At 31.8% G+C, this 23,601-nt stretch overlaps 1 protein-coding gene and 1 long non-coding RNA gene across 2 annotated transcripts in view; one reads left to right on the top strand and one right to left on the bottom strand.

Moving 5' to 3' along the window:
• LOC126744117 (putative nuclease HARBI1) overlaps positions 1 to 23,307 on the bottom strand; it is a 47,067-nt gene extending 23,760 nt beyond the window's left edge. Inside the window, exons 1-2 of the transcript XR_007663060.1 lie at positions 22,891 to 23,307; positions 3,641 to 3,869 (exon numbers count right to left, since the gene is read on the bottom strand). The gene's annotated coding sequence lies outside the window, so the exon portion shown is untranslated. The remainder of the gene's footprint in view (positions 1 to 3,640; positions 3,870 to 22,890) is intronic.
• Positions 7,125 to 7,704, top strand: LOC126744123 (uncharacterized). Its single transcript, XR_007663065.1, has 2 exons — positions 7,125 to 7,315; positions 7,432 to 7,704. It is a non-coding gene; the product is annotated as an uncharacterized LOC126744123 (long non-coding RNA).
• Positions 23,308 to 23,601: the final 294 nt, after the last annotated feature.

Genomic DNA, 23,601 nt, shown 5'->3' with positions numbered 1-23,601 from the left:
TCATTATTGGACATCGGGCTATGTTTAGACGTTAATTATAAAATTGATGACGAGTTTCGTTTCAAGTTACTTAAACATCCTTGGACTCCTAACCAGACTTACAATTTTAAAAATGAAGTGAATTCTAGTGCTAAACGGGCCTTTCGATGTGAGTGGTTTTCGATGTACCCATGGCTGGCCTACTCAGCTAAAGCAAAAGGACCTCTTTGTCGAATATGTGTTTTATTTCGGCCTCCAGTGCGGCGTGGTATACAAAGACAGTTTATTATTTCGCCATGCCTGAAGTATCAAAAGTTTAATGAGGTTGCTCAAGCTCACGTAGCAAGTGCGTGGCATTGTGATGCGCTAGCTTTTTCAAAAGATTTTAAAAAGATTATGAATAGAAAGAGATTAATGAATCTTAAAATACAGCCTATCACAAGGAAAAGTCAATTTTGAAAAGTCATTTAGATTCGGGAGCTAAGAATGCTTTCTACCTACATATCGCACCAAACTCAAAATTAATTAATAGACATTTGCAGTGATGTTCTAAGACGCAAAAGAATTGAGGAAATAGAGCAGACTTCGACTTTTTCTGTGTTATTAAATCTTGTAATCAATAACATCAATGACGTTAGTGAAGTAAGAAATGCCGCTGAGACGACAAAGGATATCATAAACTTTTTTAGAGAAAGCACATTGCGACGAAAATACCAAATATTCCTTTTTTTTGTGAAACGCGTTGGACAGCAAAATACAAAAGTATAAGGATATTTTCTGAGAACTTTATTACGATTGTACAAGCTCTAGAAGAACTTTCCATTGCTGCACCAAATTCAAAAACAAAAACTAAAGCATATCAGCTTTATACGACTGCGACAACTTTAACACACATTGTTACGCTCTTAGTAATTGCTTGCTACTGTGCCAAACTCGAACCTATGTGCAATCAATTACAATGTAAATATAAATACAAAATAAGTTCTTGACCATATTAATAAATTGACGACCGTGCTTCAATCTCATCGAGATAGAGTTCGCCATAATTTTTGAAAGAGCTCAAAAAATCTGCCAGGAACTGGATGTTGAGCTTAAGCGTCCTCGAATCGTAGCAAAACAAATCTATCGATCAAACCAACCATCTGAAAATGTAGAGAAGTTTTTTAGAACCTCTATTTTCATTCCATATTTATTTCGTCTCTTAAAACTCAATTTTCCGCTACACATAAAAAATCATTCTCCCTAATGCAGCTACATCCCGAAATATGAGAAAGCTCGATAAAGCCTCGTTTTTACAGGAAGCGGAAGATTACAGAATTTTTATGGGGCCTTTTTACAGAATTTTATTGCCGAGGCTACTACGAGGTACGAGATGTTTAAGACAGCCGAAGAAGGAACTACATCCAACGAATCTGTAGAATATGCAGATTTAATTTCTGAAGCCACTCCGTTTGATCCAGCAGTACGTGAAGCAATTAAGATTGGCCTAACTCTTCCAGCGGCAACCTGCAGCACTGAACGTTCATTTAGCACATTACGGCAGGTTAAGACTAAGAGGTCTTTGCTTGATGAGCGTTCATCGAAAGAGAATAGAGGAAGATATTGAGTTTGTTGACAAGGTTTTACACGTCTTTGGACAACAACCTAGGCGCCTTAGATTCTTATTTAAAGACTAGATTAAATTAGGCAATCGTTTTTGTGTTTTAATATAATTTTAATTTTTGCTTATGTTACGTCTTATTGCAAACGCAAATAAATAATAATTGACATTCTCTTGAAGTCCAGGTGGGTGCAAGTGCACAGGTAAGTGCAATCTTTACCTGTGAGTCATGAGGGGCTTGTAATCGTAAATATACATAAAGAAATCAACTTAAAGAGGTTTCTAGCCGGATAGTACCAGGGAAAGGTTCGATTTCTTATGTTATACCAAGTTCTCCGTTGACTATGTTGTAGTCCTGGCCTTCATTGTTTTCAGCCCATTGTTGTTCTTAGGACAGTAAAGAAGCACAAATGCCTAAAACTGAGAGGGTTTTCATCACTATGCTTCCAGTTTTCCAGTTATTTTCATGAATTTTCCTTTCATGCTGTTGCATTGTTTACATATTTTATTATGCAAGTTTCAAGGTTCACCTACCTTAGGAAGCCCTGTTAAATAAAGAGTCATGCCTTGTTTGGCAAAATATATAAATCATGATTCGGTGTCCCGCGGTTTTCCTGAAAAGCGATTTTTCTTGTACGCATGTGACCAACTTTTGTTCCGCTGTTTTCACCTAGAAATACCCGAGCTTGAGAGCTGAAACTAAGTTTGTTTACCATATAAGGTCAAAGCCTATAAATCCGTACAATTTTCATGACGGAAAAACTCTATTTCCATTAAGTTTTCCCAATTGCATTTTTATCCCACAATTGATTCCGACGATGATCGTGAGTCGTCGGCATCCAAATTCCTGTGATGGTTATTAAAAGGTTCCAGGTCCACCAAGGTGACACATTCGTCGCAGTGAGGTCGTACCATACCTTTCGAGCGAAGTACCAGTAATTTTTCCATATTTCAATACCGTTAAATTTTCAATATTTACGTTAAACTTTGTCTTGAGGTTGACGGTGTGAATTGAGTTAGGTAAGAGCCGCCTGTTGACAGTTGACCGACCGCTTCCAAGCTCGCGTATTAAGATCTCTTTCGTATCGCACACACTCGGACACACACCACTGCGGATGCATTTTGTATTCACTTGATAATTTTTATTGTTGGCTTTTTATTTTCTGCTGTCTGCGGCCGTACCATTTAATTCCATTTAATTATTTTATTGATAAAAACTACTGCTTGGACACTATCTTTCTTCCTGTTTTGTAAGGCAGGCAACAGCCGCATTTATTAATTATTACTTGTCTTCTCCAAGTGGTGAAAGACAAGTAATAACCGAGTCCGTTGTTGTTGTGTCCATGTTGACCGATTGATTGAGATTGCTTTGCTTGATTGGTGTTGAGTTTCCGGCTTTGCTTCACGAATCTCATCCGTAACCGCTTGTACAAAAACATCATAACCCCGTTCCTTAAATCATACTGTTTTGCGTCATTAATGGAGTGCCGCATTTTCCGATACATTTTCCCAAATAACTACCTGTGCTTAACCATAGAAATTGGTAATGGGGAATCGCTAGATTTTAAGGACACATTTGTTCATTTATTTTTAAGCAACCAAACCTGTTACTAGTATTTGTAATAATAAAGATTAAAAGCAATAAGATCTCATTATAACCGGACGGTCTACTTTCAATATCTACCTAAAGTACGATGGTTATCTTCGTCCTCGACCAGTAAGATCAGTGCTTACCCTGGCACCGTTTATCATCATCAGCTAACTTCATACTATTGCTATGGCAATGAAAAAATAAATTTACAATCGTACAGACATCTTGGAGACTAGACGTAAGGAGACTAATATGAATATTCAGGGGAGCCAATATTTGAAAATCTCATAATTTATATGGGATTTCCTATGACCAGCTTGACGATGCACCAGTGCAGATTTTAAAAAAATAATTAAATTAAAAAAATAATCAATGACAATGGATAAATAATATGGTTCATAAAAATGTGTAAATTGCATGTACAACATGACAATATTAATACTTGAGGTCACCATGCCTGAAAGTAGTACCTGACTGTTCCAAGTCTTCCAAGGCAGCAGGACCAAGTTGGTCTAAATGGACTCTGTGCTTGACACCTACAAGACTAGGCATAGGAACCAGCAGCAGATCAGTCAGTTGTGGAGGCTTCAATAACTTTCAGCAGGTGGTGTCCCAAGGGAGGTGTTACAAGCAACTGGATATGGATGCGAGTAGATGAGGTGAAAGCAGCAAAAACAGGAATACAAGAAAAGTAGTGACCTAAAAATAGAGACAACATGTGAGGCTGAGCATGGATGTCAGTTTCGTGATATATTTGAGTAAGTAAATTTAATTCAATAAAATCAAATTTTCACTCTTTGCAAAATTAGATGTACATATTGATTTTCTTTACTTATTTAGTACATTTTGAGTACATTCTGTAACTCCTCGGAAGAAGCTGTTTCTGACTATGATAAAATAATTATATGTAGAGATTTCAATTTATCCAGTATTACATGGAACAATGAAAACTGTGGTACTATTACTGTAGGATAATTGGCTCTCCTCCAGGCCTGTTCTTTAGTTGACAATTTTGGATTTCTTAACCTATTTCAAAAAAATTACATAAAAAATGCTTCCCTAAAATTTCCTAAAATTTTCCCTCTTTGCTCGATCTTGTTTTCTCTGATAACTCTGATATTGTGGTTACTTTATGTGATAACTCTCTCCAACCTTTGATAAATATCATCCTTCGATTATATTTAATTTTTCACTTAATTAAAATGAAGATCCTTGTATGAGTATAGTATGGATACTATAATTTTAAATGTTGTTTACTACGTTGTTTCTAGAGCTATAGAGTTTTATGTTCCTAAGCTCAGAGCTAAAACCAAAAAATTTCCAGAATGCTAAGAGCTAAAAAATCTGCTATTACTCGTAATAAGAAACTTAGGCATAAAAATTGGAAACTTTCTAAATCTCTAGATGACTACCAACAATTCGCTTTTTATAGTGCTCAGTGTAAAGAAATGTATAATAAAAGCTACAAAAATCACAAAAGTTAAATTAGAAAATTTAAAAGTTATTCTGACAATAAGGTGTTTATGGCTTCCCGAAAGCAAATTTACACGACCATTATTCATAATTTATTTTAGATCTAATAATTGTAGGGTAAATCGATTGTTTTCTTTGCCTCATCATCGTACCAACTATGCTATGCACTCGCCTGTCGAAAGAACCTTGAGGCTAGTATATATATATATACTCTACTGGAATTTCCTTATTGCATTTTATGAGTCTTATTAAGAGTTTGTAAATTTTTTTTTGAAATAATTTTGCTCCGTGATTAATAATCATGATCATTGTCAATGATAATATATTTTGTTTTTTCTTAGCTAATTTTGCATTGTTAATTGTTCAGATTTTGAGAGATTATTATTATTACTTGTAAAACAGTTTAATTATCCTTGGTATTAAAATTAAGTCTGATATAGTTAATTAGTAATTAGTGGTAGTCTAGCTTTTTTTCGTTTTCAGAAATATTTATATTATTTGTAATGGGGTTGATCCCGTGTATTGATTCATTAAATAGATTAAAAAGCACAACAGCTTATTCGAGAGAAAAGAGTGGCTCAAATTCTGGAGGAACAAAAAATTCGACTTTATTTTTTAATCAAGCAGAAAAGAAAAAACGAAAACATAAACTCTTCAATTGCTAATAACCAATGCATTTAAGCGACTGTTTCTTTAGATCATGATTTTTAAGTGGTGAGGGACTAACACATCACATTTACCTGTCCAAGTTGTCAACCAAAAGAGTCCACACTGAAAATCAGCTTTAATATAGTTATTCAAAATCTTGTATGCAAAATACACATCTTAATTCACTTCTATCAGTTAAAGAATGTAAGCCACAATAAGACATTGTCAACAAATTAGTAAGATTTATTTAACTTATTTTGAATCTTATTAATTCTCTCAATATGTATTTGATTGTAAAGACACCAAATCACACTTCCAAACTGTAGCACAGACCTAACAAAAAATCTGTATTGTTATGACGAATTCATAATGTGTTACTTATTTTGTTGGGTATTACATCACTTATAGTACAAATCAATTTAGAAAATACGCATACGCTCAAATATTGAAAATAAGAATAAAATAGACTATTAATATGAACCTAAATCTTTAACAATACCTTTCGTTATATTTAATTTAATGTAAGTTCAATAAGTCTTAAATACAATAATTTACTTCAGGTAAAATAGATTTTTTTTTAATACCCAGGAGCTAAGGTTTAATCTATTGATCTCTGAGCTTGTTTCTTCTTTTTAATATCCTACCTAACTTTATTATGAATATTAAAATTGAAAATGATGAGAAAACCTACTTATTTTATAAAAAGGCCTAATTTGAACCAACCTTCTGGTAGCTATATCTACTATCATTATCAAGGTAAATAAAATTTAGTTAAATTAAATATATGGAAAATGTACTTATCTTTTATAATATTTCGTCTCCTCTTTGTTTAAAACTTGTTTTTAATTAAAAAATAATTATAATACTTTTTTTATAATTTGACGATTGATTAATACTTTGATAAACCGTGTTGAAAGATAACAAATAATTCAAAGGTTACTTCTTTTAAAATTAAGGGGTGTGATCCAAATGTAATTTAATTATAGAAGATATGAATAAAATATATTTCAAATTGTCATTCAATTTTGAGAATGCCCTGTTCTAAACATTCGACAATAACCATAGAATAAACTGGACTGCTCCCTCCATTTTAACCAAGGAACCAATTTTAAAATTAGATAAATTAAAGGAAAGTGCATTTATAATGTTAAATGGGTATAAATGCCTAGTTACTTGTGGTTGATTTTAATAATATATGGGTTCCTTTGCTAAAGAGAGAGGTAGAACAAGGCATTTTTAAAATTAATTGATATAATATAATGGTTTAAGTGCAGTCCTCTTAATGAATCCAACATATGGTTAGCCCTATTAATCATTTCATCAAAGTGAGAATGGAAGGTCAATGAGATGTTCAGATAAACTCCCAAAACTTTCATTACACTAACCTCTTCAAGAATAGATAGAACTGATTGAATATTTTTCTGGCAGCTTACTTATGACAATATCTCATAAATTTTCATTTTTCTGCATTCAAAAACATATCATTAGCCTAGCACCATGACAAAACAATGTCAATAGTTCTTTGCAGTTTTAATACATCATTCAGATTCTCAATTTTCTATTAAATTAAAATTAAAAAAATGTTAATTTAATGAAAATATTGAAAAATGAACTTGAAGTTTATTTTGTCATATGTTGCCACAAAAACAATTTAAAAAAAGCGGGAGACTCTACAAACTCTCTATAGCCTATTTGTCAAATCAGCAATTTAGCTAAATTAGTACACACTAATAACAAAAGAAATTTGGCAAAGATAGGGTTTAACTTTTTTTTAAATCTGCACCTAGCAAAACTATTTGAAGTCTTTCACTCCTTGAAAAATGACCTGTTAATCAAAATCTGTCAAAATGGTTTCCCCAGATTTTGTCATGTATAGGTAATTTATCAACCTCAGAATCTTCCAAAAATGTAGACAATTCTTAGCATCTACGAGGAACAGTACTTATTGTTAGATCTCTAAGTATGTACCAGCCATAATAAAACTTAAAGAAGAATGAGATCTTAAGAAGAAAATCAATATTTAGGTTTGACAGTTAATTCACTTACAATTTTACATACAATAAAAAGATATAAAAATTAAGAGCATCCAATGATGGACAGGACAACAGATCTCACAATGAAATCTCATTCCAATTTTCAGATTCTAACACTAGTCAAGGCCAATTAAATGACCCAGGCAAGTGCAAAACCCGCTATGGGACATTAAGGTACCAACACATTAGCTTAGTCCAAATTATACTTAAATTATGAATTTTCCTCTAAATAATTAATGTTATAAATTAAAAAATGTTACCTATTAATATTTATATTGTATACTTATATTGATTTAAATCTACAGTGGGAGACAAAAGTATGAATTTTTTTTTGTTTATTATTAAAGTACAAGCCAATAAAAGTACAAATTTTTATGGAATACTTTTTGTTGGTGCATATTTTTTGCAGATAAATATTTGTTGTGTGCATTCCTTTTTTTATCACCAACCTATTTTTTTTGGGATGGACAAAAGAATGGAATTTTTTTTAGTTTGAATTTTTCTGTGTGTATATTTAGTTTATTGTATGTTTATTATGCATATTGTAGCAGGCAAAAGTTTCTAAATGATGGGAAAAACTTATATTTTTTTGGAAGATCTGACACAAAAAGTTTTAAAGCTAAAATATAGTGGGCTTAAACAAAAAATTATTGCAAGAAATTTGTGAATTAGTGAGAGTGCAGTGTCAAAGATTTTAAAATTCGATGTTAAATATCATAGATACTCCAACAGTGAAACATGGTGGTGGGAACATTATGGTGTGGGATGCTTTTCCTGATCTGGTACTGGTCCTATAGTGAAAATAGACGAAAAAATTGATCGTTTTGTCTACAGGGATATCCTTAAAAATTGAATAATACCCTATGCGGAGCAAGAAATGCCCTTACGCTCAACATTTCAAAACACTCCTCTAAATTAGTAAAAAAAATTTTTGCTGAAAATAGTGTGGATATTTTGGAATAGCCAGCACAGTCTTCAGATCTCAACCCTACTGAGAACCTTTGGGACCATTTAGACAGGGAACTTGAATGGAAGAAGATTTCTGTAAAAATTTGCCAGAACCTCATCGATCTCTACCTAGAAGATATCAAACAGTATTGACTGCCAAGGAATATGCCACAAAATATTGAAAAAATATATTTTTAAAAAAATTATATTTTGTCCAATTAATTTTCTATTTTAATTTTGTTTTTTTTAAGAACTGGTATTTTTTTGATTTATTAAATAAAATATGATCCTTTATTACATGTAGTTTTAGTAAAAAAAATACTGCTAATAAAGTTGTGTATAATTGTGTAAATATTAAAAAATTGTCATACTTTTGTCCGCCACTGTATTTACAATAAATTTAGTTACTCAATCACGGTTGTTCATTAAATTATAATAAAATATTCTGACATCAAATTAAAGTACTCTAATTTAAAAAAACGGTCACTGCCTATTTTTTATTTTACCTATCGATATTTATATACGTTGTTTACAAAACTAAATTGTTTAATTAATTTTCTTTATATACTTACTAGTGAAAAATCTTTAGGTATTATTAAATTTCCAGTGGGATATAAAGAAATAATTATATCATAATTAAAAAAACCCAATATTAAAATTAGCAAATGCAAGAAAAAGCAATTGCTAAAGGTTGGTTAATAACTTAAAAAAATTAATTTTATACATATTTAATTTTTAGATAGGATTTAGTCTCCAAATTAAGAGGCAATATATTAAAATGTTGACTGCTGTAAAAATTAATGATCTTATTTATTTCAAACCATTTACAAACAAAATAAATCACAAATTATCACTATAATGAAAGCACAAATATTTTTAGATTGTACATCTAAACTGCTTCTAATCCACTCTGATTTTACATTGAGAGGTGTTTGTCAATAGGGTACACTAATCATAGTCTTATGAAGTCAAATGGCAGCAACACAGCCTTAATCTTTATAAAAAAAAACTTTCCATCAACTGCAAATACCAAGCCTCTACCATTTCACAATTTGATAATCAAACCTAACAAAATAGCAAAGGCTACACAGAGAGCCAAGGCAAACTCTAAACAAGACTTCAGTAGCATCAAAGATAAAACCCAAATTTGTATGTGTGATTTTTAAGTAACATCCTTATAACCATGAAAGACAAAGATCCATAATACAGAAAGCATACAAGTATCAAACGATTGACCTGGTCAATTGAAAAGAGGAGCCCTTTTCCATACAGCCTAATCAATATTTTTCCTTACAAGATAATCATGCAATTTGGATCAGTCTGATTACCAACTGCACTGTAATTAATAGCTTGATTTCTATATCCAGGCAAGTTTAAAAGAAAATGTTGCAGGTATTTAAACCTTACAAATAGTTCTAATCCACCTAAAATGGATGAAAAAGCACTCAGGCAAGTTATAAAACTACCCTTATTGACCTATTAGCACCCTTTAAAAAGGTTATGGAAAAAAACTTAGGCGAGCTAAAAACTTCCATGCAGTTCATGTCTGACTCTTTTGAAGAACAGAAAAAGAAAGAAGAAAAACAGACTGTCTCTGAAATAAAAGCCTTAAGAACCGAAAATATTGATCTGAGAAAAAAAATTGCAATGCTTGATGACTGTGACATATTTGAAAGTTTTCGAGTTAACAAAAGAATGATGGTGTAATTTTGGTTAAATTTAGAAGAATGGAAAAAAACAGGAAATTATGAAAAAAAATCAAAGAGCTGAAAGGTATAACTGTTGCAAGGTGTGGACTGGAAAGGAATAATAACAAAATATACTTCAATGAACATACGACAACCTCTCAAGGACAGCTATTTAAAAAGGTGAGGGACCTAAAAAGGGAAAAGGGGTACAAGGCAGTCTACACTTATAATGGCAAAATATTTATTAAGAAACATGAAGGGAAAACTACTGTTAGAATACTTTCAGAGGAAAACCTACAAGGTTTGTAGTAAACCAATAAATTAAAAATAATACAGTATAATATTCAGGAAATCTACACATACACATTCAATTCTTCAAATAATATATGTGATAACCTTAGCCAAATCCCCTTATTTTGTGATAACTCTTGTGATCTGAAGATCATTCATACTAATATTCGTAGTATTTACACAAATTTTTATGAACTTTTGGTGTTCTGGAATCTCTCAAGAAAAGTTTTGATCTTATAGTACTATCAGAGACTCATACAATCCATGACAAAGGATAAATACTAGTTTTGATGGCTGTGCAATTTATGTCAAAGAAGATATTTTTCAGTATATGTGTTATTCTGGAAGATAATGAACTGAAGTGCCTAAAAGTCACTGTAGTTAAGTGCAATACCTTGATTGATCTATTGGCCTTATATCGGTCTCCCTCTACAAACATAGACAGCTTCATAGTCAGCTTACAAACCTTTTTAGGAAGTATTTCATCTGATCTTGGTAAAATTTGTATTTTTACAGGTGATGTAAACATCAACCTGTTGGATGAATAGGTTAATAACTGTTTAACTGTTATGAATATCCTAGGTTTTACTAGTTTAGTTAACTACATAACAAGGGAAACAAATAATGTTGCAACTTGTATTGATCATCTCTTTATTAAGTGTAAACAAGTGCAATGCTTTAATTAAGACAAATGCTTTAATACAATAGATCTCATAATTCTAAAATTTTACCTTACGGATCCATCCTCCTTAACCTAATGAATAAGACTAAGTCACCACAAACACACCAAACACAAAAGAAAATTGATTATGCTACTCTTTCTAATCTTATATCAAAATTAGAATGGGATGGTGTTCTAAATGTGAATGATGTTGAAACTTGTACTGAAAATTTTGTTGTCTGTTTAAGTAGTGCTATTAAAAAATTCACTAAGCATGTTAAAACTAGTAATAGGTAAATTGAATCCTTGGATGGTCTCTTAAATTCAATTAGGGAAAGGAATCTTATGAAAAAACAATGTACTCAGAATCCTAACAAAATTGAAATTTTAAATAAATATAAAAGTTATCAAGGCTTTTGTCCAAGCTAAAAAAAATATGATTTTTATAAAATTAAATTGCACAATACCATTAATAATCCCAAGAAAATATGGGACATAATAAAAGAAGTGACTAATGATATTTCAAACAAAGATTAGCTTAAGACTATAGTAAACAGAGAAAATGAGACCATCCAAGATCCTTACTTAATATCCACTGAGTTTAACAATTTTTTTAAAAATGTAGGTCCCGAGTTGGTAGAAAAAATAAAACCTCCTGATATAAATGTTCATATAGCCACTAAGTGAAATGTAAAGTCTTGCTATTTTACACCAGTAACCGCAAATGACCTAATCAGCATAATCAACTAACTAAGAAATAATGTAAAGAGCGGTGAGGATCACATTACTTCAGAAATCTTAAAACAGAATCACAATTACTTGATTCCACCTTTACTGCATGTTATTAAATTGCATTCTTGGTACGGCAGTTTTTCCAAAGATTCTAAAAGAAGCAAATGTAGTCCCAGTTTTTAAAAGCAGTAATAGGGAATTACTTTCCAATTAAAGACCAATTACTTTAATAAATACGATTAGTAAATAAGTTGAAAAATGCATAAAAGTCAAGCTACAGTCTTTCCTTGATGATAAAAATTTACTTTAAAGGAATCAATATGTATTTAAAAAGAATTCCGGCACAGAGAATGCATTGAGTGCAGTCACAGAGTTGATCCTAAGGGGCTTTGATGATGGAAAAAGAGTTTTGGGGTTTTTTCTGGATCTAAAGAAAGCATCCGACACTGTGACGCATCACGTACTACTGCATAATAGATATTAGGTAGAGACTATAAATTAGGTATTAGAGCTATTGCATATAAATTAATAGAAAGATACTTCAACATTTTAAGATTGGAGATACTGTAAGTTAGTCTCTAGTGGTGGTTTGTGGCGTTCCACATGGGGTGGTGCTGGGTCCACTCTTATTCAATATCTACATAAATGATATTTTGTCTATTCTTAGTAACAGTGAGGGCATAGTGTTTTGTTTTGCTGGCGAACTGCAATAACAGTGCGAGTCGTGGGAAGCTGGTGGTAAGGAATGCAGAAGCTGCTGTTACAAAAATTAAGTGTTGGTTAGATCACAGCCTATTGTCACTTAACATCACAAAGACCAAGTTCATCACATTTGGGTTAACTGCAAGAACTCTTCCTAGTGTGCAGACTATTAGGATTCACAGCCGCTAGCTGTTTAGATGTAATGCAGTGTGCCTGTTCTGACAAAATTGAGAGGGTAATGTCTTTAAAATATTTAGGTATTTTTCTAGATGAAAATTTTCACTGGAAAACACATGTCGATTATGTTACAAAAAAGATTAGAAAACTCATTTATAAATTTTATGAGCTTAGAAATGTTTTGACCCTTAAAATGTTAAAAATTATTTATTATTCATTGGTTGAATCAATTATAAATTATGGAATAATAATAATATGGGGCAGTGCAAGTAAAATAACAAATTCTAACCTCTTTATAGCTCAAAAATACATTATAAAGATCATGATGTTTAAGAATAAAAGGATTTCCACGAACTTACTCTTTCAAGAGAGTAAACTCTTGACATTAGAACAGTTATACATAAATAAGTTTGTAATACCCTTTATGCTTAATACTCAGTATTACAGACAAAGACTAATGCATAATCAAAATACTCGTAATGCTAAGAACTAAAATCTAAAATTGACATTCTCCAGAAATTCTGCAGTTCAGAGGCATATTAGTTATACTAGTGCGCGGTTTACAATGCCTGACTACATTAGGAATAAACTATTTAAGGTTGTCAAACACAAAATAGGTCAGTGCATATTGGAAAGTAGGAAAGTAGCTTTTGCTTGAATTTTTAGACTGTTTTCTTGTGGGTTGTTATATTTTTTTTCTAAAGTGCAATAAAATGGAATGATGGTGAACCAATGAATACCAAGTTAATCAAAAGAAAAGAAGTACTAAAAATAGTGAAAGGTTTATGGCCTTAAGAGGGTCTCCAAAAGTTGTTTGATGCCCGGAGGAACTTAACCCCTCTTACCTGAAACGCCCAGAGAAGGAATCCTTCACAATGCTGCTAGCTCAAGCCGATGTGGGTTCTAGCTTCTTTCTCAACCAAATGAACCAAAATTTCTTAGGTAGTAACTACCCAAGAGTTACCCAAATAAATGTCAAAATCAGTATGGCGCCACCAAGTTTTGGATTTTATATAATCCCAAAGGACGCCCAATATTTATCAAAATTTATTTAGGAAAGTTCAAAACGAAACTTGGAAAACAAAATCAAAGTCAAGTCAGTATACACTATTGTTTCCAAATTACCTATGATATTCCAACCTACTCAACTCAAGTGAAAAACAAATTAACAACAGAAAATAAAAATTTATTTAAGTCTTGATTATCACAGAGAATTATGTTATGTTATTTATCGTTAAGAGGAATAATTATTTAAGTTGGTAATAAGGAACCACAACATCACACAAAAAAAAATACACAATCAAAGTGTGGTTGTCAAAATAAAATAAATTATGTTACACCCAAACCTTTTGGGGAACGAAGCTTCAATTCGAATTAAACTAATAATTTACATGGCCCGGTATATCCCGCCACGGACATTGACCTAAGCAAAAAAAAAAAAATGTCAACCCTAACTGTTGAAGCTTCCCAATCAAAATTACCCTTTATATTAGTTTACTCTAATATTTACTAGCTAATCTGAGAAAATTTGACATCTTAGGAGTAGTTTGAAAATAAATAATAACCCAAGTATATACTCGTAGTACTACGAAGCCGGCTGCGTCTTACCTCACAGGAGTCACTTGTTACATATATATGTACTCTTATCAGTAATATTCAATAATAAAATAGCATAGATTAAATAATGTCAATAAAATTTTAAATAAACTTTTGAGACAAAGTACAGTCGAACCTGGTGGGTCTTTGGATTATCAAAGTAATATAAATATATCCAGCCTTTGAATGAGAAGAATAATTACATCCCCTAACCACCACAATTCGGCTTCACCCTGCTCAGATTGTAAAGTCATATATGTATGTATCTCAACTCAAAAGATAAAAGTTGTGATAATAAAAATAAAATAGGTGAATAAAAAAATGTTATGTTGTGTCACTTAGCTCCACACACAGCAGACTACTTCAGATTCGAGACTCTCCCAGACATCCAATTCCCAGTCAAGAAAAACTGCAGGCTTTCAAGCCTCACCTCTTCCACTTCACAATACGCCAAGCTCTGGTAGTGGTCTAGGTAAGATGTTAGCTCACAGTTGTTTAAAATCCCCTCTAGATTAGAGCCAGTAGAGTACATAACCCCAAAACGAAAGCACCATGTGGCATGAAGAAATCAGGTCCGTACAAAAAAAATCCGTCCAAAATCCATGTTATGTAGCTCTAGTAGCCAAAAGAAAAGAAAAAACCTATACTATCAGTATAAACGATAAATCCAAGAATACCTACTTGCTAATTAAATTGTCCCCTGCCAATGCCAATCAGAACCGCTATTTTGCCGATGTTCGAGGGAACGTGAAAAATTATTAGGTTTTAAATCGCCATAAAGGCCAGTAAATTCAACAAAACAACAAATTACAGCATTACGCCCAAAAAGTTGATTTACTATCACCACATTTAGTCAATTATATCCCCATATGGGTAAAATTCACACGAATTTCAAAAAGAACTAAAGCACTCTTCACTTCATGACGCGGTCTGGAAAAAGGAACGACCGCAGAGGTCAAACCCGTATTTAAGCAATCACGCACAAAGTGTATTGCCAATCGAAATATATAACAAAATAACTTAACTTTTTTTTATAAGTACCATAAAACCTTTTATAAAAAATAAATAACAAAATTTGTGGCCCAAGGAAGTTGGCAATGAAAATATGTGTCACTATGACACTCAATTTCGATTTTGCCTAGACCAGCAACTTCCTGCTATCTTCCAAGAAAACTAATATTTACATTAGATAAAAAGAGACAAAAATTAGATAGGTCAGTCGGAGTAAAATCAACCAGCATATCTGGTATGGTCAAGCCAAAATCAGTTATTGTACTATGGACAGTACAACATACACAATAATTGTACATGCCCAATTAATAATTATTCGTTATAAAATAATTAAATAAAGTATGGAATAATCAATATGGGATATAATTTAAATTCTAAAATATTTCTTTAGTCCAGAACCGGGTTTTATAAGAGTATAAATAAAATTTCATTAACAACCAGTACAATATGAAGCTGAAATGTACAAAACTAAATGTGTCCTTAAAAAAAAAGAATACTGTAATTTGAAATGGCTAGAGAACAGAACTATGGGTTACTTGGGAGGCTATTACAGAGAGGGCATTACTAGTACCAATCATTAATATTTGTAAAATATCTATTTTGAAAATATAACTGTAATCAGTGCTTTTAATAAAGAGTATAAAATGCCAATTTTAACCTGTAACAGGGTAAGTTTTGATTGCTAATTTATAATATTTACGTGTTCAATACAAAAAAGTACAAATATTAATTATAACATGTAATTTTAAATATAAGAAGAAATTAACTAGAATAGGTAAATCATATTGTGTTGGTAAATGCTGTTAGTATATTGTATAAATGAGTTTTAGATTTAACCTTCAATTGGTAAACAAGATGTATTGCATACTAATAAATTTGAATTTGAATATTTCAATGCAGGTATTTCACGGGATTTTGCGTTTTACAATACATCATGAAATTATAAACTTCTAAAGAAAATTGAATTGTGCCAATACTCATTAAAATGTACTTGTTCTGGTAAATGAACTAGTGCCACCCTCAGCAGTTTTAAGTAGTGCTATTAATGATGAACAAAAATATTAGAGATTTTTTTTTTTTAAGATACTCCTAATTTTAATAATAAATTGTACATAGTATTTTGCAAAACCTCACATTGCTTACTCAAGCTTAGGGAACAATCAAATTGCGGAGTTCTGACCTAAATAAACTGGTGAACTCAGATATACAGGGTGTTCATTCAATATTGCGGTGCTCGATTGGCGATAAACCTTGAAACGGAAAAAACCTTTAATAAGGGTAATGTTAATTGAGTTAAAGGGGCTAATTTTTAAAATTAGTTTGGTTGATATTGGTTGTCACAAAAAAGCATGGTACATTATTTGAACTTTTTTTTAATGGACCCACCTATATATTTTTTCCGATATAGGAGTCATTTGACTCTCTCTTTAACTCTTAAACTGATTTGCCCTAAAATGCGACGTTGCCTAGTTATTAACAATTTAAAGTAATTTTCACAAAAATTAATGTGTCACCGACGTTCTTTCTGAAAAATCTATGTAGATTAAATCAAAATCAAAATAAGCTCTACTGTTATGAAAAAATATTTGTTGCTAAAAAAACTTAAAATTAAGAAAAAAAAATGGAACAGTAAAAAAGAGAAATATATACAAAAAAAGGAGGAAAATCAAAATCTACAAAAACATACACTGTAGACTGACTACACAAAATATTAAGCATAAAACTCAATCAATTGAAAATAGTAACAGACAAGGATGACCATAATTATAAAGATTGGATGGACCCATAAGTATAAAGATTGGATAAAGTAGACAAGATTACAATGGAATTCAATTACCTTCAAACAACATTCAAAAAGGAACAAAAACCCAGGATTGCAAGGAAATTTTTTTTCAGTCTGAAAAAGAAATTGTAGCACAATTATATATTAGGACATTTATGAATAAGAGTAGCTGTTTCTAAGATAAAAAGAGAAAAACGAGTTAGGATTTTTTGAGATATAAAGAGAGGTTTACAAGAATCTCTTAACCCAGCGGAACATAGGTATCTAACTGCCTTTTTTTGAATCACAAAAATTATGTTTAATAATCCCTTGTTGCTTAAACCCCAAAAAGGCAAGCCATAACGAAGGTGGGACTCAATAAGAGAAAAGTACACTGAACGTGCAACTACCCCTCTCAGCTCATGCCCCGCCATTCTTACTGCAAAGCATCCAGAGGATAATTTTGATGCAAGATTTAGGATATGATCCCAATGGTAATACCAAGGAACTTACAGCTTTCTTTGTTTTGCAAGGGGGAGTTTTCACTAAACATAAGGCCCTGAACGTCACACTTAAATCCCATAATAAAGGTTTTGCCCACATTAAATACAAGCCTGTTTGCAGCACACCACTCCGATAAAATCTTAAGATCCTTAAAAACCTGGGCTCTAACATTATCAGAATCTCTATGATTCCATAAAATGGTGGTATCATCAGCAAACTGAACCACTTTGCCCTGCAGTTTTAATGAACCCAAATCATTTACATAGAGCAAAAATAATAGTGGTCCTAACACTGAACCCTGAGGTACTCCAGTTTTAAGGGATCTGGAATCGGATAAACATCCAGATACTGTAAGCTGAGTTGAGCTTAGACAGCAGTATTCCATGATCTACACAATCAAATGCCTTGGATAAATCGCAAAACACTGCCGCCGCGGACTCTCCAGAATTTAAGGACACATAGACACTCTCCAAAAAGCCGAAAACAGCGTCATGAGTCCCTTTTCCCGTTTGAAATCCAAACTGATTTGCAGATAAAATGCAATTTTGTTGCAAAAAAGATAAAATTCTGATTTTTGCAAGTTTTTCAACTATCTTGGAGAGGGTAGATAATATAGAAATTGGACGGAAATTACAAGGCTCACTCACATCTCCACCCTTATAAAGAGGGATAACCACTGCCTCCTTCAAACATGCTGGAAAAATGCCATTATGAAAGGAATTGTTTATGGCAGAAGCTAAGGCATTCAATGCTGAGTCAGGCAAAAGGAGTAGTAATTTTGATGATATTGGATATATGGTTTTTTAAGCTTTTAATTGCACCTCTAACATCAGTAAGGATAAAAGAAAAAAGAATTTTGAACTGACACTTGTTGAATATAATGCAAAGGATCAATATTAGTATTCACATCCTTGAGCAATAAATGAGGAATATTACAGTAATAATCATTTAAACTATTTGGTCTTACTTCTGGTTCTGAAACTTTCTTGTGAGAATGCCTGAAGTCATTTATAATTGACCAACATTCTCTCTGCCTATTTGAGGACATATTCAAGCGGTCACTATAATATTTCATCTTAGCTGCTTTTATCGTCTTTCTGTATAGATTACGATATTTCTGATGATAAAGAATAATGTTTGCATTAGTTGTAAACTTGCACAGCTTAGCCAAAAAACGGAGGTTTTTAGCTGAAGTTCTGAGGCCTGCTGTGACCCATGGTTTTCTATTTTTCATTTTAAGCCTCTTTTTAGGAAAACACTGATTGATCTTGTCACATAGCACATGAAATAACAAAGTAAACGGGTCAGGAGCCATTTCAACTGCATTCCAATTAACCAAAGCTGTAGTAGAAGAAAAAGCATTAAAATTTGCTCTGCTGAAAATTCTTCCTATATAATGAGAGGAAGGAAATACAGTGTTGCATGGAATCCTAGCGAGAATGGCTTCATGGTCAGAAATACCAGATGAGAGTACTCTACATGACACATCATTTAAATTTGTACACAAATAATCAATAGTAGTTGCAGATGAGGATGTTATATTTGTGGGTGAAAGAACATGCATCTTCAAGTCATAAGATTCCAATATACTTAAAAGGGATGTATGATATGATGGCAAGCTTACATCAGTGAAGTTAATATTAAAGTCACCAGCCAATATAACTATGGAGTGTAGAGACAATTGGGATAATAGAGAATCAAGTTTGTCCAGGAACATACCAATATCTCCTGTGGGTGGTCTATAAACACAAAGAACATATAAATTAAATCGCTTACAAAAACAAAGGGAGAATTCAAAAACCTTCTCCAACAGAAAGCTATCATACTTATTAATTTTACAGAAAAAAGCTTTAATTGTTTGTTTAACTAAAATAGCTCTTCCTCCATGTATGGAGTGTTGCCGACAAAAAATTGATATAGGAATATAATCAGATATTAAGAAACATGCGTTAGGCTTTAACCAGTGCTCAGTTAGTAATACAATATCAGGAAAATCACATGAATCAAGTAAAAGATGAAGCTCGTCCATTTTATTTCTTAGAGACTGTATATTTAAAATAAAACTACTGAAACTTTTCGCATGCTTATTTTCAGTGTTATTTATAGAATGTGAGTGAGCTTCATCTTCCGTGTATTTATCTATAAAAAAAATCCCTATCACAGTCAGTATCTAGAAGTCCAGATTGATTACTTGGTTTTATTGTGGACACATTTTTTGATGAAATGCTACTCTTGAAATGTTTTAAAATATGGGTATACAGTAATGATGCCAAATCTGATCCAAAGTTGCTGGCATGATATTTTAAAAAATAAAACAAATGAAAGATTTTAAAATACGACTCAGAACAATGATTTAATTGACAATGATATTGAAGTGGCTAACCTTTTTAACGAATATTTTATTAATATGGGAAAAAAAATGGCAGAGGGCAACCTAACACCCAAGTAAACCAAAAAATAAAAAATCAAATACCATTCTCTATGTTTTTAAAACCAATAACTGAAAATGAGGTAATCAAGTACATAGCATCTTTAAAAAATAATTGCTCACCAGATAAAGATGGCATCAGCGCAAAAACTATAAAAGCTTTACACAAATATATTGTTAAATCATTATACATATAACACATATTATAAACACAAGTCTTTAATACTGGTTGCATAAAGACCTTGCCAATTTAAAATGTCAGTGGTTCGTCCAGTGCATAAATCAGGGCCCAAATCCCTTATAGGAAATTACAGACCTATCAGTGGTATGAGCAATTTTGGCAAAATATTTGAGAAGAGCCTAAAAGAACGGCTGATAAACTACATGGATAAAAATAATTTTCTGTCAAACAAGCAGTTTGGGTTTACTGCAGGATTGAGTAGTGAAGATGCTTTACAAGAGGTAGTTACCATCTTAACAAAAAAGATAGATAAAGGCAAAAAATTGCTACCTTTATTTTTAGACCTATCTGAAGCATTCGATACTCTTTCTCATCCTAAATTAATAGAAATCTTAGAAAACTATGGCATTAGAGGTAAAGTCCTTTCTTTATTTAAAAATTATCTAGAAAATAGAATTCAATATACAAAAAATACTGAGTGTTACAGTAATCCAAAGATAATCAATATGGGTGTACCACAGGGAACCTACTGGGACCAATTCTGTTCAAAATATGTAAATGTTATCATGTTATTTAGTCTTGACATAGGGGGTGATTGTTTCTTTCTCAGATGACACCACAGCAATATTTACTGCTGATACCTGGGATGCAGTAAAAAATAAATTATATAATGGACTTTTAAGAATAAAACACTTTTTAGATTCACATAACTATTAAAAAAACATTAAAAAAACAAAATATATTGCCTTTTCATAAACGAATGTAAATCGTCTGAATTATGCAAATATTATGATTAATACCATGAATGAACCTATAAATACCGTAAAAAAATTTAAAATACCTGGGTATCATATTGGACTAACACCTAATCTGGGATTTGCATGCTCAATATTTTACTGCGAAAACCAGGGCATTATTAGGAAATTTTATCTTTTAAGAACAATACTAACCAAGAAACTTCTATTGATGTTTTATAAATCTCTGATTGAACCAATATTGCGATATGGAATCTCAGTTTGGGGGGAAGCAAGTGCCACCTATTTGGAGTTATTAAAAATAATTCAAAATTCAGTTGTAAAAATTATGTTTCAAAAACCAAGGTTATATCCCACAGTTGAACTTTATTCAAAAGAACTTTGCAACTTAAAAACTCTTTATATATTGGCTAATATGTCTTTATACTAAAAAGAAATATAACATTCAAAACCTAATTAACCATCGCCATCAAACAAGAATAAATTTGGAGAAGCATATCATAGTACCACAAAGTAAAAGATCATTAAATCAAAGATGTATAATATATCTGGGTCAAAAATTTTCTAACTTATTGCCATATCAAATAAAGTCTTTAAATAATAGGAAAAAATTTATTAAAGAGAAAGAGAATTATATATTTGAATATCAAACTTTATATCCAGTCTAAGCTCACAGGAAAAATAGAATATATATATGTTATCATAATGTGTACCTATCAAAGTATGTATGGGTTAGTTATAAGTTAACAAACTGCCCTAAGTTCTTGCGCCTTTTCATGATTCTGATTCAAAATTAAAATTTGAAACACATATTTGCATGTTGAGAAAGAGATTAGCCTCTGCCTACTATGCTATTAGATTGATCCACTGTGAACTCGACAAAAGTATAGCAAAAAATGTTTATTTTGCCTTGATGGAGTCTCAACAATGCTATGGAATTCAATTTTGGGGTTACACAAACCTTTAACTCCTACAATCCCTTTTTGTACTGCAGAAGCAAAAGGTGAGATATCTGTCTGGCGCACGCTTTAGGGATCATTGTCCTCCTCTGTTTGTTGGGGAGAGGATTCTCACTTTGACCATCAATCAGCATAATATGTCCAAAACAACTTAAATTTTACACTACATGGTGGTAAAGTTGAAAGAAAGAAACTTACTTTTTTTGATAAATTTGATACATGTATTTGAGGCCTATATTCAAATGTTTTACCAGAAAAACTTTTAAAAAAATGCTGAACATAGAGTTATAAAAGTAATACTTGCTGAAAATATTCAGGTTGAAGTGTTATGGCCTTCCACAATAATAGTTATTATTTTTTTACAATTTTCAATTTTTTTAAAATTACCTAGACACCAGATATGCTCTGAAAGAAATAAAGAATTCAAAAATATTTTTTTATTACAAGAAAAACCAGTGGCATATCAAAAATGTATATTGTGTATAGAAAAACTGCTATGGATGCTTTAAGACTGCATACCAATTTTCAGCAAAATATCTAAAAGGGTATCAATTTTATTGAAAAAAGTAAGTTCTTGTAAGTTCTTTTCTTCCAACTTTACCACCCTGTAAAATCTACTGTTTAGCACATATGTTTATAAGAAATTTCTTGCTTGATTTCTTCCAAAGAACATGGCCCTGAATTTTGTTGCATTATTAGAAAAAACTATACATATTTTTTATACAAATATACAGTATCTTTTAGCAAATGATAGCAAAAAATTATTTATGGTATAGGGGTTATACTTTGGAATCCAGTTGCTAATACTACTACATGTCTATTTATACTAATTATACTGCTGCTCAAATTTTATAATAAAATAAGTAATAATAATGGAGCAAGGGTGAAGCATAAGAGCAAACTGCACAATACTTAATTCTGCTGCTACATCACCAAAATTAACTATTTGTAGTCTAACAGACAACAACTTACGCATAGTAGATTAACTTAACATAGAATAGGGAAAGAAGAAAACTAAATATACCCTCAAAAATTAAATAAAAAATAATATAAATTAAAAAATTATTAAGAATCACACTGGGCGAAAAAAAATTAGGGTGTAAGTGACACCTGGCTTCCCCCTTCTTTTTTGAGCAGACATTATATCAGAAATATTCATATTTTAACTTACACTTCTCAAATACATAGCTCCCTTCCTGCATGTGCCCCCTTCACCATTCCTGCCTTTGAGATTCCGGGTCTCAGCCAGGAAGATAGTTAGTCTTCATCAACTAGTTATTAATATATTATTAATTCTAGTTATTAATATATTATTTATGGTCTTCATCAACCAGCGCTATGCAAGCCACTTCTAGGTTGCCATCTTCCATATCTCCATACACGATACACAGGAACCGGATCTATAGAAGGGTTTTTTTGGGGCCCACGCCTCACACTTATTTTTAGCCACACCACCTACTGCGGAGAAGAATAGATCCACAGATCACAAACCGATTCCAAGCGATCTATCGGTTTTAATTTTAACCGCGGTTAAGCCCTTGGTTCACCTTGCACAGTCCCTTAGAACATAACCAATCGTGTCCGGTTAGACGTGTTTGGTTGAAGTAACTTCGTAATTTGTCAGCTGTCACTCTCATTATTTTGTTTGTTTTTAAATAATACCCCAGACGCCAGTAATATTATATGTAATTAGTTCATACATAAATATCAAAAAAGAAAAGTTATTAGCCATAATACATTTTGTGTCATTTTTAAAAAGGAAAAAATTTTTTGTTTTTATTTTTTCCCGCACTTATTTCAATATCCTTGACACTTGACGTTTAGAAAACAGCTTCGGACGTGGGTAATTACAGCGGTGTGAAGTTAGCTACCAAAAAGTTAG

The sequence above is a fragment of the Anthonomus grandis genome, chromosome 13 (assembly GCF_022605725.1).
Source record: "Anthonomus grandis grandis chromosome 13, icAntGran1.3, whole genome shotgun sequence".
In the NCBI taxonomy this organism is placed as follows: domain Eukaryota; kingdom Metazoa; phylum Arthropoda; class Insecta; order Coleoptera; family Curculionidae; genus Anthonomus; species Anthonomus grandis.
Note: the sequence above shows the minus strand (reverse complement) of the source record. Positions and strands in the feature narration are given on the sequence as shown.